The sequence below is a fragment of the Desmodus rotundus genome, chromosome 4, assembly GCF_022682495.2.
Source record: "Desmodus rotundus isolate HL8 chromosome 4, HLdesRot8A.1, whole genome shotgun sequence".
Taxonomy (NCBI): domain Eukaryota; kingdom Metazoa; phylum Chordata; class Mammalia; order Chiroptera; family Phyllostomidae; genus Desmodus; species Desmodus rotundus.
Genome location: NC_071390.1, coordinates 156,609,140 through 156,636,061, shown reverse-complemented (window position 1 = coordinate 156,636,061; position 26,922 = coordinate 156,609,140). Strand labels below are relative to the sequence as shown.

Sequence of the window (26,922 nt, the reverse complement as noted above, 5' to 3'; positions counted from 1 at the left end):
CCTGCCCATCTGACTCTGAGACTGCCACCCTGCCGTCCAGTCTGGATTAAGAATGCAGAGAGGCCCAGATGAACGGCACGCCACTCACTCGAACGCAAGCCAACAAGGGCATGAAAGGAGTGCTCATGCCATCCACAAAGTGCTGGTGCGCGACTTTCCCATTGCTCCACTTACGGTAGTAGCCACAGCATATTCACTGACGAGTGCTCTACAAGGGCCTGAATGCTCAACAGGCACATTAATACTTCCATCTTCTCCTACAAATTCTCATTACGCTGACGTGGGGCAAAAATGCCAAGAATTCTCTCAAGCATTTCATGTCAACCAGCACTTGTTCTACTATCTCCCTTTCCAACTTTTTATGATGTCATAAGGTCACTACCTACGTTATTTGGTGCTATTGACCTAAAAGACAAAAGGTAGATAAAAGGTTTTAAAAGGGGCTTTATTTAATGCAACATGTTTTTTATATGAAAGCTACGCAAGCTACTAAAAAAGTTGGTTATGTTCTTCAAAAAGAGTACGTTCTATAACATTAAATTACAACACTCTGAATCACTCTGCAGTGTTATGCTGTATAATCTCGCTATTTAGAAAGTTCAAGAGTAAGATACTGAGAAGGATCAAGATTTTCATAATAGTTGAAGGACTACTCATCTAAGGTTTTTCTTTAAGTGGGTTTACTTTCAACCATACTGAATTAATCTTTTTTTTAATGGGAAGTACCATAGAATTGTGGGAATAAACTCAAAACCGAAAGAAGGGAGGAATTTGTCACTAAATAAGTAAGTGACTCTGCAAGTCCATTAGCCTTCCATGCCTCATCTGTAAAATGGGTGAATCACGCCCACCTTGCAAAGGTGGGAATGAGAACAAGATGAAAGGTAAGGCCTTCTCAGAGAATCTAGAATGTAATTAATCTTTGTTCGGTGACATGGGATCATCAGCATCACCATCAATAATCTCGCTCCCCTGGAACACGAGAGCACCGAGTCTGAGGAAGAGGAGCTGGCCCGGGGATATCAGGCAGAAGTTGGGTTTCTACCACCACGAGGAGAGCTGGGTGGGGAGTTCCTGCCAAAGCAACAGCACACTCGGAGAGTCAGAAGGGAGAAATTCTGAAGTTCAAGCACCAAGTACAGCACAGCACTCTTTGGAGAGCCAAAGGCGAATCTAAGTTCTAGAACCAGGTCCAGAGACAAGCAGAGTCAGGATCTGAGTGGAAGACAAATCGTGGCAGAGGGACAAGGCACAAAGCTGGCTTCACGTGCATGCTGCTGGGTAGCCAGGCGAACTCTGCCTACAAAGGCAAGACAGCCTTGCCCCGTGCACAGGGCTGTCTGCTCCGCTCCTCAAAGGCCTCGGACTGCTCTGCTTTGGGGGATATTTCGTCTGCCTTTAATGGTCTGGTTATCTCCTCGCTCTTGCCCTCAAGACTCAAGTCCCATTGCTGTCAGAGTACCAACCTTTCCCTTCTTCAAGGCAGCTATGGAAACCAAATAAAATTAAGAAGTACAAGAGAACTAAACTTCAAATACCAAGCTTCAGATAAGATCTGAAGGGAATGCACGGTGTACAGACTCTGGACCTGTGTTCGGGCAGTTGAGACATCTTTTTTTCCTTGTTTATTCATTGGTTCTTAGAGAATTCAAATACTAATCCTTAAGTAGAACTCACTGAAAATCATTTAGAACAAATACAGCCAAGCCTAAAACATGCCCTGGAGGAGTTATTTGTAAGTGACCACTGTTATTTAACAAGAACTTCTTTTAGAGAAATCCAATAAGCTGGATACCCAGAAACACAATACATCAACTGCTTTGATGGGAAGTACCTGTGGAAATGTGGGAATAAACTCAAAACCTGCACAAGGGAGGGATTTGTCACTGAATAAGGGACTCTGTGCAAGTCCATTAGCCTTCCATGCCTCATCTGTAAAATGGGTGAGTCATGCCCACCTTGCAAAGGTGGGAGTGACAGCAAGGTGAAAGACTCAGACGACATCCACAAATGTAAATTAAACCTTCACTAAGTGTAAACACAGGACATCACCTTCTGTGACACACACATCTTTATTTAGAGCCGAGAAAGTCATCTGCCTGGTGGTTTCCATCCAACCCTCACCTCTCGTGTGATATTATTTCCCCAAATTATTTTCGATGGAACTTTTCTTTTGGTTAATAAATGTTTTTAATGCAACTGCTTAAACAGTAAGTACAAATACCTGTGCATTTTCAAATTTAAAAAGAAAAAACTAAACTGCAAGACCCACCCCCATATGACGTGCCCATCTTGTTTCTTCCTTCACTTTTTCTTATCCAAGTTATTTCTTTTCTCCCTTTCCCAGTTTTCTTTATTGAATCTTTGTGGACTTCCCCCTCCCCTCATTTTAAGCTAACCTCTTGTAGTAATAGCTTAAGTTATTCAGTAGTTTTCAGGGCACTTTAATGTACCTTATTTCTCTTAAATTACTTCTACTTTCTCTATTTTCCCTGCCCCACTTTCCAAAACACAGGAAGAACTTTCTAAAATCAGCAAAGTATCCTTTTTTCTTCTAACAGCCAGCGCATGAATACACAACACTCCTCGGAGTTGTCTCGAGCGAGTTAGACTGTGCCTAATCCCGACACAACCAATTCTTCCTGCAAATTATTTTTTCCTCCCTGGTGACGATTTTTTGAAGTTAAAATAGAGTGAGGAGTGTGTACATGTTAAATATGTTAAATAAGACAAGTGAATCCCTTCAAGAATCATCAAAAGTAACACATGAAAAATAAAGCAAGAAGAGGGCAAACGAGCTGCAGAAAGAAAAAGAACACAGTTGTTGCCGCTGCTTCAGCTTTCAGTAAAATTTCCATTGTCTATCTCACCGGAGCTCTTTTTCTCCCAGCTCTGCAATACATAACCTGATCATTACATCTGTGAAAACCACAAGGGATGTACCCATCTCATTAAAAAGATGATCTTTTGAGTTCAGATAATGAGAAAGAGTGTCTATTTTTGGGTTTAAGGACAGAAGAACTTCCTCCGTGTTGCTCAGAGGCAGCGACACTTCCAGAACGCTTTCACACAGCACAGACGCCTGGCACTCTTACCCACTGCGATGAAAACAGGAACCTTCAAATGGAAATGTTTCCTCTCAGAACCTCTACACACTCTCAGTCTTGATTTACCCACAAAGAACATGAGGTGTCTGCAACAGAAAAATATGAATTCTACCATGTGAAGGTAAACATGTTTTTTTAAAGATTCTGTAAAGTCTCGATTGAGAATCAGCTGAGATCCCTCTCTATTCATTCAAACCCGGCAGGACACAAAGCCTTTAAAGTCTGAGTTGGCTTCCCTCTGCTTTACAATGGTTGAATAAGACTCACGGTAATTTACAGTAATCCTTGATATACCTTAAGAATATATTAAACATTGTAAAAAAAATCATTTGTTACTATTAAAATTGGAGTACTAAGAACGTTTAAGGGACAAGTTGAGAGAGCATATTTGGTCCTGATTCTGCTGTGATGTTTACCTGCTCAATAGCGTCAGCCTTCAGCACATTATAAAACCTTCTGTATTTTGCAAGAGTTCCCCTGGAGTGATTTCATACCAGGAGTGGAGAAGGACGTCATGGTCCAACACCTTCTATGGAATCTAGAGATGCCCCACGGAAACTCAGTGTCCTGCAGAATACAACTGGGACCACTGGACAGAATGGGTCTTAGAAAAGAATGTTTTTTCCAGCTTGCACACAACTCAAGTCAAACTAGTAGGAAATCTGAGAAAGATGGACCCAACTGGGATTATGGCCGTAGAAAACCCCAGGCGATAAAAGTCTCTTCTTTACATTGCTGGAAACTGTATGTTATTTTTTGTGAATGGGTTTGGGATCAGACTTGGAATTTATACCTTACACATAAGTGACCCTTTTGGCTATTCCATACTTAAATCAAGAAAGGGTAATGCCCTGTTCATTGTGACAGTGAGACTAACACTCTCTGAATGAAACTGAAAAGGAGAGTAAATGGAATCCTAGAGTAAACTAAGTAACTCTTCTTTATTGGACCAGACAACCATGGATCTAAATGGAAAGACCAAATCTCAAAAGTTCATTATTAGGAATTTTCAGCTGTATGTAGTAGATTATAATCAGGTGCTTAACTCTATCCCTTCCGCTAAATGACACTAAGCAAGAGGCAGAGATAAACTCACAAGAAAGACAATGAAAGGGGAGAAAATTAATGGGAAAAAAATGAAAATGGAAAGCAGATGAGCCAAAGATGAGTGAATCTTCAAAGCAGGGACAGAAAAAAACTGGAATGTCTACAGAGAGAAGCAGCAAGGCAATATGGGGCACAGACCCTTGGGAAAGCGCAAGTTCAAGCACAGTTTCATTTAAAGTGGGGGCTGGCTAAAGAGGGTACTGGAAACTGGAGGATTGCCTTCCAGACATTATAAGGAGTAAACCTCCAGATCCTTCTTAGCCATGAAGCTTGTCAACGATGCCTCTTTCCACCACAGGTCTGCCCTTTGCAAAGGCTGAACCTGAGTAGGTCTTGTCTCAGGGACATTAGGAACAGTGACTAGGTGGAGGCACCATAAAGCAAGGACTGAGTGAAAGGTACACTCTGAAGGGAGAGACCCACAGCCCCTTCCCTTGCTGAGTTCCTAGAGATTGGCCAGGAAAAGACTGAAAGACTTCCCTGGAGAAACTAGCCTGAAAAAAGAGATCTACGGTTACCAAAACCTAGGGAGAAATGGGGATTCTGGAAAAGGAAGTCATCCTGCGGTAAGGCCATCATTGACAAAAGAGAGCGCCAGTCAACTTGCTCACGCACAGGAGCTTCCCATCAGTTTTCGGTGCCTCCACATAAGTAAAAGCAGACAGCAAATGGTCCCCAGATGTGTGACAAAGAGTCTAAGATGACAAATAGGAACTTTGGGAAGAAATGGAGTCGATGCTAGGAGCAGGAAAAAACTTCATGTATACATTATTAATAACTCCAAGGGGGCAAAAGATATTGTATCCATAAAGCAAAAATCAATAGGATGCTATAAAATAGAAATATTGTGAGAATAAGAGTTCCTAGAATTAATATTATGATCGTAGACATAAAAAATCCATAGAAGAGTCTGAAGATAACGGAGGTAAATGTTCCTCCAGGGTACGACAAAGCGGTACAAGGACAGAGACCAGGAACTGTTCCGTACCACGAGTAAGTTGGAGGAAACCTCACAAAAGTTCCAGCATCTGGGAAGTAAGAGTCCCAGAAAACAGAGAATACAGAAAACAGTGGGAAGAAAATCACCCTCCTCCACGCCCTGCAAAAAATAATCTTCCCAATGAATGAAAAAAGTTATACACAAAAGCACGTTATGATGAAACCTCAGAACATTAGAAGATTTTTAAAAATCCTCTAAAAATCCCCCACCCCCAAAAGTCACATATAAAGTAACCAGAATCAGAAAAGCATTCAACAATTCAATAACGAAATTAGAAGCAGAAAAAATGAAACAAAGTCTCCAAAACTAACATCAGAGAGAATAACTTCCAACTTTAAATTGTTATCAATCATGTATGTGGAGAGACTAAATTATATTTTCACACATGCCAGATCTCCAGAAAATTATACCATACATGCTCTTTCTCAAGAAGTAACTGGGAATGTGCTTCCCCAAGAGAAAGAAGAAGCCAAGACAGATGCCATCCAGTATAAATAGGTCAATCAGGAAGTCCCAACATGATAGTAATGGAAAATGCCAGGTCAACAGCTGGGCATAAGGCATCCAGAGTAAACAGTCTGAAATGAAGTGGGCAGGCAGAAGGCTCCGGGGAAAACATCACACACACACACACACACACACACACAGAAGTGAGAGACTAGCCACTGTATCTGACCTTAGCTGAGAATTTGGGGGTGAATAAGTTATACATAAATAAAATAGGAGTTTTTTTAAATGAATTTTAAACATGCTATCCAAGAAAGAAAAGAAAACCATAGTGAACTGATAGCTCAGCTGTGAAAAATATTTACCATGGGACAAATGGAGATAGAACTATCTTAGAGAGTTAAGGGCAGGTATTTAATGAAGGGAGGATAAAAGAGAGCTGACCCCTCATCTTCCTTAATAAGAATCAGGTAGTAGACTGACATTGATTGGTAAGAGGGGAGGAGGAAGGCGGGGACTAACTGCAGGAAGGTGAAGGGATTAGTCAAGGAACATATATGAAGGACCCATGGACGTGGACAACGGCGTGGGTAATGAGTATGGAAGTGGGGGGTGGGCTGGGCAGAGAGGGGACGAAAGGGAAAAATTGAGACAACTGTAACAGCATAAACAATAAATCATTATTAAAAATGTCTAAAATTGAGAAAATGTTCAAGAAATATCAGTATAAACATATGAATCGGCTATATGGAAGTAAATATCAGAAGAAGAGCTAAATGAATTCCAAGTGGTTGCCTCTGTGAAAAATAATGCAAACAAGCAGGCAGGAAGTTATAAGAATGTATTATTTGCATTACCCCAAATAATAAATTTTAAAAAGGGTAGAAGTTGATTAATAAAATATACAAACCATCCAACCTGTAAGACAAACTGACAATGTGAAATTGCATTGTGCACTATAAATAAGGAAACATATAAACCTTAATCTGCTCCTCCTAGTTAATCAAATTGTTAAAGTTCAATTTAATGCATTTTGTTTTGCAGTCGTTCGGAACATACCACGAGAGGCCAAATATGCCTGAATGGTCAGGTCACCCCCTAGCTTCTGTTAACACACGGTGGGAGGCCCCGGAACAGCAGTGCACAGGACAGATTAGCCGGCTGTCTTATCAGAGATTTCATTAACTGCAGCTTCATGTGGGCAAATATGTTGGCCACTCCCCCTCTCCAGAGCCTCTACTGTAGCTTCTCATAGTGAAGATTTGTCCTTATGGAGGGGGGAAGGATGGAGAATATACAGTATATGGAGTCCCTCCTTGTATCTGGGGAATTTCTCATCATGGGAGTATTGACTAAAAGTCACATCTTTAGACCCAGAGGCGGAATCCCTTGCACCTAAGGCACAGGCCCATGACTTGGCCTTGGCCAATCCTGAAGGCAGCGCCAGGAGGAAACCATCAAGGCTGAGAGCAAAGGTAACAACATCCTGTGCCCAGAGACAGCAAAGGCTCAGGTGACAGAGCTGGTGGCAAGTGTCTGGTACCTATCGGTGTGGTCACAGTGAACCAGCATGCCCCAGTGTTCAGTGATCGGGCCCACCCCATATAGAACTAATGGGGTCACAGGACCTCAGCTATGAATCTGACTGTTTAGTCTCTATTCACCCCTGCCCTTTTCCCAACTTTGAGCAGTTCAAGAAACTACCCAGTATTTTCTCAGTACGTTACGTCTCTGCTTAAATCATTCAGCCAGTCTTTACTGCTTCTAAGAACACTGCCTGACAGATATACTGCCCCAGGACACACAGGTAGAGACAGGCAACTGTCCACAGATGTTAAGAATGAAATGTTTATGTTCCTTAAGATACCAAAGCAGAACAAAGAACATTTTTCCACAGGGAAACATGGGGGAAGGTCAGGTTTTCAGGTCCAAATAAAACTAAGCTGCTGGAAAGTTATGGGTTAAAAAGTTTCAACAGGCTCGTCTATTCTTTGAATTGTTTTCTCTCATTAGAAACACGCTCCAAGTTCAAAACCATGGGAATGTAATCAGTGTGTGAATTGGGAGTTGCCACCATTTACACCCGACTAAAAGACTACACTCACGACTTGTATTGTTATGAGTAGGCAGAAGAGCAGTGCGTGAGGAAGAACAATTTTCTTTGTCTTTCTGGTTAAAACAGAGCTTTCTGAGAGATGAAGCCATCTGAAAACCAGTGGTCAAGAACCGCACGTGAATATGAAAATGCAAACCACGGCATCCGAAGATTTATATCCAACTGCAGCGACATCAATACTGCTGAAAAGCTGCATCCATCAGGTCAGCACACTGCAGCAGATTCAGCTCCAAGTCTGAGAAAGCTGAACCCTAGGCAATTTGTCTGCCTACGTCTCAGGCTCACCGCACAAATTTTGCAGACGAAGCCAGAAGTTAGATAGATAGCTTAGAACAAACTGTTGAGGTGACCAAAAGGATTTCATAAAAGAGCCAAACACAGTAATGACATTAGTAGAAATGTGGATGCATAAGAAAGAAAGCCTCTCTCTATAGTGCCCACTGTTTCTGGAAACCGAGAAAGTTTTTCAGGACAAACTACAGCTACAGTGAAAGGCACGGCAAAGTACAAGTACAGTTTTTGTTAGTGGTACAGAACAGGACTATCCACAACCCGTAGGGAAGGCTTACAAAATAAAGGCAGAGCCCGATGCATGCATATGATTTCCCTGCCTGTGGTGCCATTTCATAAAAACATGCCAAGAGATCAACCGCTCAGTCACAGAATTTAGACTATTGATCACCTTGGCCAAAAATTAATTTCGTCTCAGTTGGTGATGTAAATGCTACTTCAGATTCTGCCCACCGCCAAACCACCTTTCCCACATATTTGGTGCAGTCAGTTCCCACGAAATACCTAACAGCTGCTAAAACAAGAGGTTCATCCCACCATTGTCCGAATGAGTTACACCATGTTCGCACGGGGTTTGAGAAGCTGAGATAAATTTATCTTGGACAATCCCAGATTCTGCACCCCCCCTTTCCTTTGGGGATCCCAAGGGGCAGAGATTCCACACAGCAATGGGAGTGGGCATCAAAGCAAATACACAGCACAGTAACCACAGTTCTACAGGAAACAACATTCCATCCTGAAAGGAAGAAAGGGGGGGAGGGGCAGAATCCCGAGAAATCGGTCTCCACAGCTGTTTCCAAGATTAACTTTTTAAGAAATTTAACAGTAAAGGTCAGTTTCGTATGCACAAGTACAAAGGAGGCAAATTCATGGCTAGCTAATGAATTTCAAAATAGGAGAGCCCTAAAGAGCTATTTCCAAAAAAGACTCACTGTACCCCAAGTCTGAATTACCCTATTTTTCGGACCATAAGACGCAACTAGGTTTTAGAGGAGGAAAACAGGAAAAAAAATTTTGAAGCAAAAAAATGTGGTAAAATATTTAATAACATAAATAACATAATATTTCACCAATATATGTGTAAGCTACATTCGGACTGTAAGACGCACCCCCATTTTCCTCCCAAATTTGGGGGGGAAGTGCATCTTATAGTCCGAAAAATACAGTAATATTTAGGTAAACAGAAATAGTTTGAGAAAGTGTTTTTCCTCACTGCAACGGCTTGTAAAAGGGTGTCCAACCTTTTGGCATCTCTGGGCCACACTGGAAGAAGAGTTGTCTTGGGCCACACATTAAATACATTGTGACACGTAATCACAAAAACACCTCATAATGTTTTAAGTACATTTATGATTTTGTGTTGGGCTGCGTTCACAGCTATCTGGGCTGCATGTGGCCACGGGCCGTGGGTTGGACAACCCTGGAAGGGATCGGCCAGGAATTTACACAAAGGGGTTTTATTTTGTCCGGTGGAAGTTCTGTTTCCAACCATCAGAAGTAGCAGATTTTTCCACTTGAAGGAAAAAGAGGTTGGCTAGGAAAAGGAACCACTCGTCTAGATAACGTTTCATTTCCTTGAGACATATACCCACAGTAGAATTGCTGGATCATATAGTAGTTCTATCTTTAATTTTTTGAGGAATCTCCATACTGCTTTCCATAGTGGCTGCACCAATTTACATTCCTACGAACAGTGCACAAAAATCCCTTTTCTCCGCGTTCTCACTGACACCTTTTATCGCTTCTCTTTTTAATATCAGGCGATCTAACAGGTCTGAAGGGATCACAAAGCAATTTACCCCTGCCCTAGGAAAGAAGCCTCCTGGATTATATGGGAGCTTTTGTACTGATGCTGAACTTCTTCATAGCTGTGGCGAGTACCAACCCATCCCTGCGGAAGAGGGTCAGGGTCTGCCCTGTGAGAGGTGGAGTTTTGAATGTCATTTGCTCTGGGAAGGGGCAAAGCCTGAGATAAGAAATGAGAAGCAGCAAGAAAACACTTGGCAGAAGAGGGAAATCTTCCTTGGTCCAGGGCCTCAATCTCTTTGATGCCTGGGCTCTGTACCTAGATGTGCTGCCAGTCACTTCTGGGGTTGGGGGTTGGCGCTCTAGGCCAGAGAGGCAGCCCTGCCCAGGACCCAGTGAGAACGGGTCTAGGCCTGCCGTATCTAGTAACCAAGTGTACGGGACTCTCATGGTTTTGTTAAAAGTCATGAACTCAACTTTTATCTGCTATAGGGAATTAAGGACCTATTTCCAGATTAGGGATGGAGTAGAAAATGGGAAAGCACTGCCCCCAAAGATCCATCATAGCGCCGCCGGCAATGAGTAGCAAGGTCCCCAAAGGAAAGGGGAGCCTTTGAGACAGGAACCCAGGCCTGAAGGCCAGGCTCACCCCATCACATGCAGGTGGTATCCTTTCCTGCTCATCCCAGAGAAGCTTTAGTTTATAACTAGGAAGCAAATGCGTTTCCTTGCAAATCATCACAGGTTACACACAGACTTGTTGATACTGACAGTAACCAGCTGATATTCAAGGGAGTGAGAACCATGAAGACCACCCAGAATGTTTACAGTCAGCAGCCATTCTGATTGGCCAGTAACTGGTTGCTAACATTTTGAGTCTCGCCCTTCCAACAATACCACATGTCTCTCTATCCGCAGCATCTGCTAATGATTCCTAAGCCTGGGAGAACACTGAACTTGGTGTTACATGCTTAGTGTTTATCCCAGATTCAGGAATGAATAAACATCATATTAATAAACTCTAAGCAACACACATTGTTACCCCCATTTTATAGGCTAGAAAGTTGAGGCTCAGAGAAAGAACTCGCCCATAGACAGCCAGTGGCAAAGTTCAAATTTAATTCCAAAACAAACAGAAATGCAGAACTGTATACGAATAATCCCTCTACTCTAGAAATCTACCCTCCTATGAAAGATAATACTGCAGGGAACAAGAAACAATGGGCCTTGCATCATGAGCTCATAAAATATTAACATGGAAGAGACAGGCCATGGTGTGACTTTAATCCTACACCCAAGCCTTACACTGCAATTATCGTCAAGCTTCACCCTTTACACACATCTGTGGGACCAAGTACTCACCTGCTACTTCAAATCCATATATATGAACTACAAAAACCAATTTACCCCTATTTATTGAGAGAAAAAATCCCAACACACATTCTATAAACACCTGTAGAGTCCCTATATGAATGTCTCATTTGATTAAAATATTTTAACAAAAGACACAATTTAACAGAAGATTTTAGCGGGAAAATACAAATTGAACAATTTTCCACGTAGCCATTGCTTTTAATCTCTGACAAAAGCTGTGTTTAAAAAATTATTTCTTTTACTTTCTACTTAGAGAACAAAAGAAAATACATCTGAATTCAATTACCATTGTTGTAACACTGAAACTCTAAGTCAAAACTAGCGATGATGCCAAGACTTTCTCAGAGCATGCTCGATTCCCTAAACACTACCCATCGTCACGATAACCTTTGAATGCCCTTTCTCATATGGCTATGCCAGCCACTAGCTGTAATTAAAGTTCGTTTTGTTGAAATCAACCTCTTTCTCCCAACATCTGACTCCTTTCAGCTACTGCTCGTTTTCTCTTCTTTTACTTATTATGAGAACTCACACACTAGTCTAATACGCAATTTTACTGGTACTATATCCACATGATGTTAATTCTTCAAAGAAGTCTAAATGCTACAAAAGTTTTCTTTAAAGATATAGAATGAGCCCTGGCTGGTATGGCTCAGTGGATTGACCACCGGCCTACAAACCAAAAGGCTGCCAGTTCGACTCCCAGTCAGGGCCCATGCCTGGGTTGCAGGTCAGGTCCCCAGTAGGAGGCTTGCAAGAGGCAACCACACATTGATGTTTTTCTCCCTCCCCTCACCTCTGTCTAAAAATAAATAAATAAAATCTTTAAAAAAAAAAAAAAGACTTGGAATGCCACCAAATTTCCTTCTTAGTAGGGTGGTCATTTAATTTATTATCCAAACCAGGATACATGGTATTGAAAGGGAGTCTCATGAAAAATAACAACAGAAGACAGGCATAGGCAGGATCATCCCAGCAAACTGACATGCCTGGTCACCCTGCAAATACGGTTCTTAACAGCCTAAAGTTTCAAAAAAGGAAATAAAGACCCTCATAGGAAAGAGGGCATAAAGGGCTCAGGTGTGAACAGGAAGTCAGAAGCGGCACATCAGACGATCCAAAGAGGGCGAAAGACTCCTTCAAGCACCCAAACTCAGCCGCACGTCCGGATTCCCTAAACACAGCCCCTCCCCACCTTGGCCATTCAAACGGTTTGCAGGTTTGAATTAAGTCCATTATATGTTGTGTTCTCTCCTTGCTTATTTATCTGTTAATTTAATTGCTAATCTCACACTACCTGATATTACCTAACTTATCACGTCTGTATGAGTTTCTTTTCCCCTATTTGAGTTCCCATCACTCAGCCAAACAACCGGAGGTACTGGTACTTGCTACATACCAGGTGCTATCTGTTATATACAATGGGAGATCTAAAGCTGAAATAGATACAGTCCTTGCCAGGTGATTCTTCAAATTTGTGTTTGCAACATTTTATTTAAAACTCAATATAGTTTCACTCCAACCTCCATTTCTGCATGTCCTAAGCAGCCCAAGCAAGGAGCACAATTGCAAAGTATTTTAGTGAAGTCACCCCTCTGCTTATTTGCAGGTAACTTAGTATATATACTGGTGTAAAAAAAATAATAAACAACTTTTGTTAAGGTGTCAAAATTTCTACGTCTTAAAAAACTTTATAAAATCTCTCCCAACCAAGACACTGAAGCTTTTGGGGGAAGCAAACACTTTCTTCACTCACAGTTTCCTCCTTCAAGCTGGTGGGGAATTGTTCACGTCTTTCCCACCACGGACTCCGCAGCACCTTGCAGAGTGTCCAGCACAAAATAAGCTCAATAAATATCTGTGGAGTAAATGAATGAATGAAGGGTTCATGTTAACCTCCTTTTTCTTGATTCCAACTCTTCAAAATCTTTGCTTCATTATCTCATCCTAAAAGGTAGCCCCACTGTAGTGACAGCTTTGGAGTCAGCCAAAACCAAACAAACAAACAAACAAAAAACCCACAAAAAAACCCCCCAAGCCCGGCCACCTAATAGCCATGCGACCCTGAGCAAGTTTTCTCATCACTCCCCTGCCTAGTTTTCCTTATCTATAAAATAGAGATAGCACTATCTAGTTTGAAAGGTTTTTGTGGTACCATATTTTTCGGACTATAAAACGCACCGGACCATAAGACACACCTAGGTTTTAGAGGAGGAAAATAGGAAAAAAAACCCACTCCACTGCCCGCCCCCTCCCGTAAGCCAGGTAAGCTACATTTGGACTATAAGACACACCCCCATTTTCCTACCAAATGGGGGGGTGCATCTTATAGTCCAAAAAATACAGTACTTGTGAGATTTGAAAACAATTTATGTAAGGGGCCAAGCAGGAATCACATGTGCTGAATGAATAAATTGATATTCAGTTCTGTGGCTCCAGATCAAACTGTAACCATCAAAATCTAATTTGCCAAAGCTGATCTTTACTCAAACGATATGCACCAAGAGCTGTAACACACAACTGGAGTCTGTCTGCTGTTGAACATCAAAGGAAGAGTTTACCATCTGCTTTTAAATGCGGGAAAACAATTAGTCTACAAAATAAAGGGAAAGGTATACGATCTGATTTTATTTTCCCCACCGCAGTATCCACATACTAAGGGATTACCACTTTACAGGAGACTGAAGCTTCTTTGCGGGGGTCACATAGTGGGGGCAGGTAACCCTCGAAATGGTTTTGAAATTCCACGTTTATGGATACCTCCTGTTTTTCACCGTGAAGAGTACACAGGCCAAGTTTGCCCTTCCTGTCAAGGGCACAACCAAGCAGCCCAACACTCCAAGGTTAAGACTGGGTCTGGGGAATATTTTTATCTGACTTGCTTGTTCTTCTAGTAATGCAAGACATAAAACCTCAAAAGGGTGTAACATCACGAGTCGGTGCAACATCACACTTAAGGAAGAGGATAAACTCTGTGCCACACAGCACTCGTTTGTTTCTGCCGTAGAGCAGCGTTCTGAGACCCACTCCGCCGCTCTCGCATTTCCTGCCAAGCCACTCAGGGGCCAACAGGAAGCAGTAGCTCCCTTGTGCCCTATTTCAAACGCTCCTGAACTTACCATCTCCTGGGGCTCTAGGAGCTGTTTACAGGCCTTTCCCCTCCCCCTTTTCCAGGAACAGCCACAGGGACAAGCTATGAAACTTCCGAAGGGTTTGCTTTTCTTTCTCACAGCTCACTGGTGCGCCTCTTCTGGAAGATGAGAGAAACCCAGCGTTTCTCAAAGCCCAGAGGCAATGTTCATCTCAACTAGCATTCCATTTTCATAAAAGCCATCACCTCCTACGCTCCTCAGGCAGACAGAGCAGGGAACACGGGCTGACCTGCCTCCAAAGAGTTCATGAAGAGACCGAGAAATCAGCCAAGACTCATCCTGAGATAAACACGGGCTATAACAATGAAGCGTCAAATTCCATCCTACAAGCTCACATTTTTGGACTTCTTTAAAGCCTATCCGAGCAAAAGTGGCTCCCACGGGATGCAGATTTTGCCCCCTAAATTCCCAATCAACCAGCACAGGAACCTATCACATCAACCTGTTCTCTTATCCATCCGCATTTTATAGACACTTTCTTGCCAAGGGACACAGAGTTCATAAGCCAAGAGGAGCTGGGATGCAAAGCGAAGCGGTCTGACCCCAGGGCCTCTGAGAACCTGCCCTGAACTCAGAAAGCACATCTGTCTGCTGTCACAGGAGTGACCTTCAGCCAAAGGGCTCCACAAGAGTTTACAAACTGAGGACCTTCCAGGCATGAATGACAGTGTAACACTCTCTGTGGACTCAAAATTATCACTGAAGACACTTGAGTTTTATACCTAGCACAGCAACACAGCAGCAAGCGCGGACGGCTTTACAGCCTCCCGAAAGGGCTTGCAAAAAGAATATTTTGGTCTTGGCTTCAGTCTTTGACAGCAAGTCACAAATTATCTTTCTGATAAAATGGCAATCAGGAATTTCCTAAGACTTTAGCAATCAACCTAGTTATCAAACTAAAATCCAGTGGCTCCTTTTTCAGTTCTACGTGACTAATAACTGCAAATGAAGCTTTACTTGTGTAATTTAAAATTACTGAATTTTAGGACACAGAAAAATATTAGAGCTCAACCACGGTATCTATCCATATTTTATTGAACAGAGTTATGAAAGACAAAAAAATTTAATGAGACTGCTTCCCGGTCCTCAGGCTCTCACAGTCTAGTATATTAAATACATCATTATATGAATAACTGTGACCTAATTCAAGTGAAAAACAATAAAAGATCAAATCAGAAGATGTCATCAGAGAGATTTAAGTAGGGTATCAAGGGAGCTCAAGATAAAGAATATACTTCTAAGCTCAGCGCTTTAGCACAGTGGTTAAGAGCACGTAAGTGAGAGCCATGCAGCCCTGGGTTCAAGTCTTGACTATGCCACTTCCTAGCCCTGTGACATCAGACCAGTTACTTAACCTACCTGAGCCAGTTTCAAAATCTTTAAAGAGGCAATTACATCTACCTCTCAGAAGTGATATAGGATTAAAACTCTTCATATAGTTCTCAGGACATTCTCGGGGCTAACTCTTTGGAGCAGCTTCCAGTCCCTATTATTTCTCCATCTTGCCTGTCTAGCTCCTTTTCTTACCAAGGACCCTTAACTGCTCCAAGAGCCCTGCTAGATCCTGTTATCAACTCTCCCCTGAAGACGAGGTAATAGCCTTTGAGACAATGAGGAACACGCCCAACATCACATAGTTAGGAAATGGACCACCGTGTCCATCTCCAGACTCAAGCCTCAGGGTACACGGTTATTTCTTTATCTAATGCCTCCTATTATTATATAAACAATTGAAAGGCAAGTAAAGCTGCCTATTGTGACAATTTTTAAACGTGCCAGCCCTACCTAGGCAGGCCGGATCCCAAGAGCAAACAGCTTGGTGAATGACGAGCTGGACAGTTATCGGTCCCACCACCTGTTGCTCACACATGCCCTGTGCAGTGAACAACCTGTACAGCCCCACAAGGCGGCCCTGTGTCTCCGGTTTTCTCTTTTTGAGTCGACACTGTAGAGTGCCGCCCAAGTGATCATTGTAAAACTCTCCTCTGGTTATGAAACTTCTTCTACCATAAAACTCTTCCAGCTATATCGTGCTGAGAAACCTCAAGTCTCTAGCATGGCCCACATGGGGCCTTCCTCATTCTGGCTCTGGGGCTTTGCAGCCTGAGTCCACTGGGCCCTCCAACACGCCCCACCCTAGCCTCTCGCTGAACATGCCAGGAGCTTCCATTCCTCTGCGCCTTGGCACATGCTTTTCCCCTTGTCCCAGCTATACCCCCATTTTTTCTGTCTTCTAACTCAGCCCTCCAGACTGATCACTGCCAGCTCTTCAGTGCAAGAAACACACTTCCAGATTCCTCAGCTGAAAGGACTGCCCCAAGCTCAGCAGGCCCAGAGCCTCTGTGAGCCCACCTTCCCCACCAGCTCCCTGGGGTTAGGAGGGCACTGCAGGAGCTCAGAAGTCAAATGGATAGAAACTAGAATCCTAACTCCAGCATTTTCTAGCTGTGTGAACATGGGCGAGTTACTCCCCCCACCAAGTTTCAATAATCCCTAATGCCAAGAATTACTGTGAAAATCAAGTGCTTTAATGCATGGCTTCCATACTGTCCAGACAGTGGAGCCACACCAGGTGCAGAAGGCCATTAAATCTTCATGTATTTTAAAAAATAAAAGAAAAACGAAACATTACAAAAACAAAACAAAATAAAATAAATCTTGATATATTTAATTGTACATGTGAACTAAGAACTACTTTAGTAGGAGAAATTATGACTATGTTATATGTATACAGGTTTCTATATATAAAAGATGTTATTTATGTATGCATAATATATATACACACACACAAATACGTGTTTTTAAAATCATCATTCTAAATTTATCAATTAAATATTTGTTATTTGTTTAACTTTTTTTCCATTTGCTAATTTAACAAGTAGTACCAAATGTTTGATAAAATAAAATAGGAGAAAAAACTTGAAAATTAGAAAATTCTATTTATAACTGATTTTGGAGGAGATGGGTTAATAAATAACATCACTGAATTTTAGTGGCCGAACACCTCATCTAAGAACACCCAGCTCACTGCTCGGCACATGGTACATACTGAATAAATGTTATTTGAGTTCTGAATTTGAAACTCAAACTACGTTTCTCGAAAGCAAGAGCTTATCTCATTAATCTTTGAATAACGAGCTCCTAACATAGTATCTGGCACATAGTAGTTGCTCAACAAATGTTGGCTTAATAAATAAACTTAAAATTGAGAAAGTATGCAAAGGTCTATAAAAACATTTTGCATCTTCAATTAATTTGAATTGCAATTTACTCCAATGTATTATATTCCAAAGTCTACGAAATGTTTCTTCTGCACCCGTCACCTTATCTGAAATACTTCAGAGTTGCCTGTGAGGAAGAAACATGCAGGTAGAATCCTTCCTCAAGCACAGAAATATTGATGAAGACAGCTAAGCGGGAGGAGTATATCACCGGCCCACCTGCAATATAACAAAGGGACCAAAGACGACAGTGCTTTATACACAGCACCTGCCAGACAGGGACGCCTACAATTTTGAACAGATATCTAGCCTCCTATTCAGAAGACGTCTGGTCACAGTAAACACTGTAGAAATTACAGAAGGGGAACCCTAGTCTGTTCTCTGTTTGCAGATGAAAAACCTACATCATATTCTTCGCGTATTTTACTCCTCTCCAACTGAGAGCCAGGATATCCTCAAATTAAACAAAAAGCTAAGATCCAGTAGTTTTGTTTTCACTAAAAATGATATTGTAGATAAATATTAGCATAGGATTTCATCATTCGTTGTTAAATGGAAAAAAAAAACAGGATGCCCAACAATTTGTAGCATATACTACTCTTTCAGTATTAACATAAAAATATGTATGTCTTAAATAAGGTAATAACATAGAAGCGGCATTCTACCTCTTAACAATCCATGGCTAATTCTCAAAAGTGCCTCTTATATTTTGCCAACATTACAGACTCAGGGTTCCTGAAATCCACCTCAAATAATTAAATAAAATGCTTAAAACAGGAAAGACTTTGAAAACATATTTGTGATTAAGAAAAACATAAAAGTGGAGGGCAAAAGGAGGTGAACAGAAGTGTGAAGGTGGTGGTTCTGAATCTTCCCTAAAACTGCCCCCCTGCGTCCTCAAAAGGAAATAGGTCACCAATACACTGAAGGAAACCCGAGGGTCTGCAAGGTGTGTCGGAAACGTTCTCCGTGACTTGTGCATTTCAGAAAGGACTTCCGCCTTCCCCCTTCATGTTTACTTCCACACAACTATTTCTTCAGAGCTAGATTTATGTGGAGCATGCTGACATACTATAACCTTCGTCCTCTATTTTTTCACTTAAAGGTGAATAATGGACATCCTCTGGTGCATGTAAATATTCATTGGTGACAGCAGGGCTAATAAGCGATCTATTTGCCACAGTCCCTCTGGTAACACAGCGTCTGTCTGGTGCTCGTTACTGTGATCAAAAGTCCTGCAGATACCCTGCCTCTACAAAACGGAAAAAATGACTTTTATAACATTGTCATAAAGGGAATATTTTGGTATAATGGAAGGAAAATATTTCACCAGAGACTATTAAATTTTCAGGAGATGCTAAATTATTTGAAAGGCAGTATAAGCACCTTACTTCCTGAGGCTAAGCTGTACTTCCAGTCTAAACACCACTGCAAGTATCTGGGTCCTGAAGCCCAGAGAATGGCTCTTCCGTCCCTTTCATTCCATTCTGCGAACAGACTGGTGCCTCCCAACACAGTCCTCTTTCCAATATCCTTCCACCTTAAAATAACAATACACCACACAGGATTTCCTTTATATTAAGGTTAGTATGTGAATACAAGACTACACAATTTAAACAAAACTGGTATTTTTAAAAATTCCATGGCCAACAGTATTTCACTACTGCAATATTTCATTATAACAAATTAACTGTTTTGGGAGAAAACTTTCAAAGTCCTTCCTTTCAAAGGATTTATATTCGCAGAGACTTGACAGCACTCCAAAATTATATTTGTGGTGTGTGTATGCTATATGTGGGTATAGTATGTTTTCAGTACAAACATCTTAATAAACTTCAGCCCTGGCTGGTGTGGCTCAGTGGACTGAGCACCGGCCTGCAAACCAAAAGGTCACTGATTCGATTCCCAGCCAGGGCACATGCCTGGGTTGCAGGCCAAGTCCCCGGTTGGGGGCGTGTGAAAGAACTGTTTCTTGCTCACACAATGATGTTTCTCTCCCTCTGTCTCCTTCTCTTCCCCTCTGTCTAAAAGAATAAATAAAATCTTAAACTTCAAATAGGATTCATAATTAAAGACCTTTACCTTATTATCATAATTACTACAAAATATACAATTTAATTATGTTTATAGTAAATACAATATACCAATAAAATCTGTTCAAATCCTATCTTATTATTTAAAGGTTTTAGACAACTTCTAGAGTGAAGTTCTTTTCTGCTTTGCTTTATTTTAGCCACGTGTCAACTAGCTCATTTGTACTAGAAGAAACGTAGAGGAACTGTAAGACACAAGGCACAGGGAGTCTAGAAAACTCTCTAGTAATTAAATGGGTGAACAGTTCCCATCATCCATGACATCACTTCTAGAACATGCCAGAAAGGAGGTGTGTGTGTGTAGTATAGTGTAGTATCTCCAGCAAAGTAGAGTGACTTTGTTATCTTTACAGCCCATTTTATCTTTCGAAAAGATCAGAGAATAAAGTTGAACTTTATAGCCTCAAGCAACTTTTTCTAAAAGATAGTAAAATCATTCGTATGTATCTCAATTAGCATATCTTAAAATACCTCAAAAAGGTGTAAAATAATAAAACGGACAGGTGCATTAAATCTTCCAAGCCCAAGCTGCATGAGGAACTTATTGAACAAGTGATTCTACATTTTGTTTTCCTTTCCAGGCAAGAAAAGAATTAAATGGATTTTGCTATTATTCTACAAATTCAGAACCAAAGAGCTTATATAAAGTCAAAAATACCCAAAGGTCAAAAAACTGGACTCACTTTTCTGTCATACCACATCATATTCCCTTACCTTTAAAGTTTAATCCATCTACTGCACATCTAATAAAAGGTTTTAGCACAACCTTGGGGACTCACTTTTTGAAGCCCAAAAGAAATGACACAATGCAGAGAGTCATCCAAGTCTCTTTAGAAGGTTTCTGAAAAGGTCTCCTGAGTCCTTTTCCATGTTTCAAATCCATAAGAGTACATAAAACTACAAAGCCAGGAAAGAAAGGAAGTAGAAAGGCCACAGAACCACTGTTAATTTCCTGAGAGAAGGATAACAGAATGTTTTGTTAAAGCAAGCTAGAAAATCACTTACTTTTCCCAGGTCTTTGGTACAAAGCTCAGAAGGCAAGTTCCCTTTTCCCACAAAGTCTCGTTAATAGTAACCACTCAGTGAGGTCAGGCAGCCCAAATATATCTGAAAATGGAATAGAGACAAAAACGTCAAAACTCAAAGTCAGATGAGAAATTAAAAATCAAAACACCCTATGGCCATTCAGATTCTCACCGCATAATCAAAATACAGATTTCACGGGAATATCTAAATGATGAGCTTTGTCAGCCACCTTTCTTTCAGACACCGCCAACCAGGCTTGCAAAATCTAGACGGTATTTTGATCTGTTGTCTTATTTACTAAAGCAGGAATCAGCAAGACTTCCTGGCAACCGTTTACGGTACAAATGTCCTTCTCAGGGACTCATAAAAAGCAACCGAGGGAGGATCTGCACTTCTAATTACACCGACTCGGGAGGGAAGGTCTCCCGAAATCACGCTGGCCCACCCCACCCTCCACGGCGGCTCATCTCACAAACACAGAGGCAGCTGTGACAGAAGTGAACCATAACCTCAGGAAAATCATCAACAACGTTTAAATGCCCTTCAGATGTTTTCACTTAAGCACCACCCTTCGATGCAGCAGGTGGGAATAAGAAGAGTCCTATTCACTTTTTTCTAATAAAACAGAAAATCCAAAAATTCTGCACGACAGTAACCTCACTTTAAACAAAAGTTACTTCCCCAACAGCCCTGTGAATGATACACAGGTAATAACTCGGTCACAGATTACAAAAATTGAGTAGGTAAAACAGATGCCACGGATAAACCATAACCTCAAGTCTGTGCTCTCCCATTCTGGGCCTTATGTTACATGGAATTCTAAGACACGTAATAAATTCATCTGTGAGCCACGAGAGGCTGAAAATAGGTCAATCAGATGAAGGCAGAAGGAACTGCTAGGGCAGGCACTCATAACTGGAAAGCAGACAGAACCCCAGAAACATCAACAGGCACCTTTTATTAGTATTGTCAGTGTTGCTGCCAACACACATACGTGTTGACTCCCGGGCCAGGTTCTCCTGTTTTACATGCACTAACTCTGTAGCGTAGAGACGAGCAGAACATCGCCCACACATCACCGTTTTACCACAGTGTACTCAATTCTACTGTGAACCTTGCGCTTGTTCCAAGGTTCATACGGTAGGGAACAATTTGGGCAGGACTTGAATTTCACACACTTATGCATGATTTCATTGCAAGCAACACTAGGTGACAGCAGAAGACGGTACCCAGGCAGGACCCAGATGCATGAGGACGCAGACAACGCAAGCGCCCAAGCCGCAAACACGCACCTGTTTCCACCAGTGTGCTGTGAGCTGCATGCACCCACGTCGGGAGCCCCAACTTCCCTTCCGACTTCAGCTAACCATCCTTCCACCACTTGAGAATGACTCACAGGCTGCAACCCTTCCAAGTCCTTAGTCCCCAAGAAAAGGTCAGGCTTTCTCAAGGGACAGTGCCACAGTTATTTATTCCTTAACCACCTAATATGTGTAAAATTTGGTATAATTTTTATTCAGTTCTTATCTAATTTTTTAACGTATCCTAGTGAACACTGATAAAGGTTTTCAAGTGCTGTGTCCCTGACTCTATTTACCCCATAAGTGTCATGGGTTTTACCGCATGACCTTGCATAGCCTGGTGGTTTTTAGAAACTTGTATACCATATTTTGGCGGAACTGACTGTACGCTAACTAGTGTTTGTAAAGATGCTTGTGAGTTAAACCAGAAGTGGTTAAATTCTGATTCTTCAAATCTTTTCATGATGTTAAAGGGAACAGCAGCATATGAAATACAGTTTTAGAAAGATTCTCATTCACAATGTTCACAACTACCAAGTACACACCTGTAAGTGTCAGTTTCGGTTACATGAAACGTTTGTTCATGAGAAGCTCCCTACTGATGTGAGACAGATAAGGTGTCATTACTGCACCCTTCTGTAAAGACCAAGATGGTGGTGTTAGAAGGTTAGATTCTTGCATATAAGAAGGCTTAACCATGACTGCTGGAAAGGACAAAATGAATTAAATTACTTTTAATACCTTTAAACTAATAACTTTTTAAAAAGACTCTGAACTCATCCTTTAAAAAGTATAAGATATACATACACATAAAGATATGTACTAATAAGTTTTCCATGATAAGTAATGTCATTTCAAGCAATTTGAAAAAATTATGTACTCAACAGTAAAAAGCCAAATTTTTTAAATCTGTAAGATATTAAATGGGAAAATGTTTTTAAGCAGTGTTCATTGGGAATGCAGACTCTAATGTAATGTGTTCAATATGATACCAACTTTGTTTAAAAATATCTGTATCTTTAAAAAAAGATAACAAGTGAAAAAAAAAGTCAACATTTCAATAGCTGCTAATTCGAAGTAATAGAATTAAGAGTAGAATAATTTTTACTTTCTTTGCATCTCCCTGTGGTACCCAAATTTTCCACAGTAATCACATCTACTTTTAAAATTAAAACTAACAATATGCTGTATAAAGGTAAGACTAAAGCATTTGGTGGAAAAACCTCTTTTTAGCCCCGCTTTAATTTCACATAAGAATCTAGACAGCAAAATGAAGGCCAGCCCAGGAACAAGGACACCAGAAGCTTTCTCCATGAGTGTTAACAGATCCAGTCTTATGACTGAACCCTGAAAAGTATATAGTGCCTGCCCTGGCTGGTGTGGCTCAGTGGATTGCACATTGGCCGGCAAACAGGAAGGTCACTGGTTTGATTCCCAGTCAGGGGCACATGCTTGGAATGAGGGCCAGGTCCCCAGTGGGGGGCCTGTGAGGGGCAGCCAGTAGGTATTCCTCTCACACATCGATGTTTCTCTCCCTCTCTTCTCCTCTCTCCAAAAAATAAATAAATAAAATATTTTTTTAAAAAAGAATATAGTGTCTGTGTCACAGTTCAAGGGCAACCCAGTAAAATACATAAATCCATTTCATTACCCAGTCCAAAATATAATATGCTTTTACTGGCTAAAATAGTCATGGACTCAGTAAAGTACAGAGGAAAGATTTTTTAAAATTATATAATTCTATACAAGCTGCCTTAATGTCTGAAAGAAATTTTGTTCTGAATGAAGAAATTATGTTCTGGCTGCAGCTCCTTTCAGACAAGACCAAGATTAAGGACACAGAAGGAGTGTTGGATTTGGGCATCGCAATGAACACCCACCTGGGCAGTTTTACACAGAAAGTAAGAAAAGAGAAACTGATCTGTATGACCTCCAAAAGACCTCAATTATATTAAAGTGTTCCTGACAGTGACAAAATTTGACTTTGCAAATAATCCATTTGCCAAAAATGGTGACTCCTTAGTCATGAGTGTGCTCGGTTTAACCCCATACGCTGACATCACGCAAGAACTGAATGGTGAGGAGTCAAGGGACTATTTTGGACAATGTGGCCACCACACACCTTCGTTCACTCACCTATGCTTGCTAAGCAGCACATTTAAATCACGTGTCCCTTTGCATTTTCAGTTTAACTTTCCTCAGGTACCATACGGCCAGTACCTATTTCGTACAGAGCAGTTGCTTTCCTATCTCCCTTCTCAAAAATGTACTGTGGATTAAAAGTCTGTGTATGTGTCGTTTTGTTCCATAATATCACAAAGCATCTGAAACATTCAGTGTATACATCTGAATAATAACCATATTCCTGCTGCACAAAGCATAGATGTAGTACTCTTTGCTTTTTTGTTTTGTTCTTTTTACTTCCAAAAATACTGACTTCCATAAAAAACAAACAAAAACAAACCCCTTCTGTTTCAAATCTGCTTGTGTATTTTTAAGCATTTTCATAGGTTCCCTATAAAATGGAAACAAAGGCTACTGGCATCATGTTTTGTTCTGTTTGAAAGAACAGAAGAGGCAAATGAACATTTTAATTATGCTATTATATGTAAAAATAGAGCACAGAGGAGATACTGAGTTCCAGAGAAGTCAGTCAGTTCAATTTCAAGATCCCCCTCAGAGGCACTGTCAAGACGGTATCATTTTATCAGATGCATGCTGATTACTTTGGAACATAACTTCGAAATTCTTAGTTTCTGTATCTCACAAGTTGCTGCCTAAAATGCTGTACTTTTTGCTACAGTAAAAAAAGAACGTTTTTACTTTTAATAATTTGCAACCAAATATTATAATCAGCAAGTAAACTTAGATACTACAGTCAACTGAGTACTCAAAAAAACTATGAATTTTAATTTTTAAAAGAAGATATGCTAAAACATACATCAATCTCTACATATCTCACACTGAAAATGTAGAGCACTTAGGAACTCTCGGGATGAGACCTGTAGTTCTTAAATTGCTGTAATATGTATAGCCCAGGGGAACAGTCTTGGAGCATTACCGGATACTAAAAAAGGGCACACGATGTTTTCAGAGTCTACCTGGAAAACAAGCAGAAACCATTTTCTCAGGCTCTCACGTCTCCCCCAGGCAGAGCTCCAACATCATCTAAATTGGTCTCTGGCACGTCATCTTTTGCATCACTGTGCCACCTCTGGTCTGAAGCCGAAGACCTTGACTTCCGACAACGTCTTCCTCTCACTGGTCCTTTCCTCCCCACTTCTGAACTCCCAATGCCTTTATGGGAATATTTTAGAAGAAGTTCAGGGGTAGGGGGTCTTAAAGAAATGATTAATGGCTCTTAACTTTCTCTGGATTCTATGCAGTTTAAGGAAAATTACTCAGATCTCGCTTTTGGAACACTTTATCTCTTTGGAGAAATAGGTGGGCACTGGCCTGAGCCAAGGGAAGTACAAGATAAGCCTAGAGCATTTAACTAGGCCAGAAAGCAGGAAGTGCTCAAATATTAATGCACACCTGACAGAAGGTGACAAAAGGACATAGGGATTGCCTTGAAAGGGCTCTACTGTTCACCAGTTTGAACAACAAAAAATGATATGGATGAATTATAACACAATGAATAAGAAAGAACCATAAACCCATAGATGTCCATGAAAGAGGATAGTGGGAAGCTCATCTTTACACACAATGTGAGCTAATAAACACCAAAGGAACAGCAGAAATACAAAATCCTACTCTGGAACCACCGACTCAGTAACTGATTCACTTAAGGACCACTAATGGATGCTAAAACCACTAGGGAAAGGGGTGCTGTGGGACAGGATGCTCATGGAGTCTCAGAGCACCACCCCCAGAGTACTTACCACTTACCTAAGGGAGAAGGTATTGCACCTTGAGCTCTGGCAGAGCACCTAACCCAAGTGATGGTTGACGTAATCAGTTATAGGACAATTGAACGCCATGTGTCTCCACAACAACTACGTGGTTTATTTGTGAAAATGCCTAATCTGTATCAAGATGCTTAACCTGTATCTAATCATAAAGCAACAAACAAATCCAGATTGTCTACAAGACAACTGTCCTGGAATCTTCCAAGCTATCAGTGCCATGAATGACAAAAACTGGGTGACGTTCAATGCAGCAAATGACTGTTGATGAATCTTAGATTAAGAGAGGGGTTATAAAGACATTATTGGAATAACTGGGTAAGTTTGAATAGGTGTTCAAATATTATCTATATGTGAGATAATAGTTCTTGGTGATAATGGTATTATGGGTTATATGGGAGAATATTCTTGTGCTAAAGGTCATCTCTCTACAACAAACTCAAATGGTTCAGCAAGAAAAATTTTAAGTGTGTATGTGTTTATGTGCGGAGGACAAAGAAAGAGGGGGGAGAGGGGGGAGAGGGAGGAAGGGGGAGAAAGAGAGAGAGAGAGTGGGAGAGAGGGAGAGGAAAACAGAGATACAGACATAAAGCAAATTTGGCAAAACATTAGCATCTTCTATGGCAGGCTACCCATGACATAAAAAACTAGTAACCATGGTTACTTGTAGGCTGTATCTATTCCCTATAAAGAGAGATCATAAAGCAGCTACAGTTGAAAGGAAACTGACACAAATAGGAGCGCAGTCCACTGGTATTCAAGCATTTAATCCATTTTTCAAAAAAGTTTCTCCAATTCACTTCTGTTCTATTGCAATTAATGGTTGTTAGCTGAGGGAAGGAAGATGAAAAAAGAAAAGGAAACCTAAGGGCCAGGAAGACAATGGGTGAAAATTAGCAACAGCAAAGTTCAGTTCTCCTCCACCCACTTTGAAGAAGAGTTAGGTCTCAAGGTTTTAAAAAATCAGCCTGTTTCCCACCCTGATAGAAACCTGTGCAGGTGTGGACATTTCCAATGAGGCAGAAGGAGGCCC

General features: G+C 41.1%; 1 protein-coding gene across 18 annotated transcripts in view; it reads right to left on the bottom strand.

Annotated features, from left to right (window-relative positions):
• APBB2 (amyloid beta precursor protein binding family B member 2) overlaps positions 1 to 26,922 on the bottom strand; it is a 317,140-nt gene that overhangs the window by 205,535 nt on the left and 84,683 nt on the right. For 13 of the 18 annotated variants that reach the window (XM_053922819.2, XM_024573761.4, XM_045182788.3 and 10 more), the window contains one exon: positions 20,660 to 20,761. The exons of 1 other annotated variant lie outside the window; for it this stretch is intronic. The gene's annotated coding sequence lies outside the window, so the exon portion shown is untranslated. Of the gene's footprint in view, positions 1 to 12,944; positions 13,047 to 20,433; positions 20,552 to 20,659; positions 20,762 to 20,851; positions 20,874 to 26,922 lie in introns of those variants that run through there. 4 more of the 18 variants (XM_053922824.2, XM_053922818.2, XM_053922817.2 and 1 more) reach the window with 3 other exon arrangements.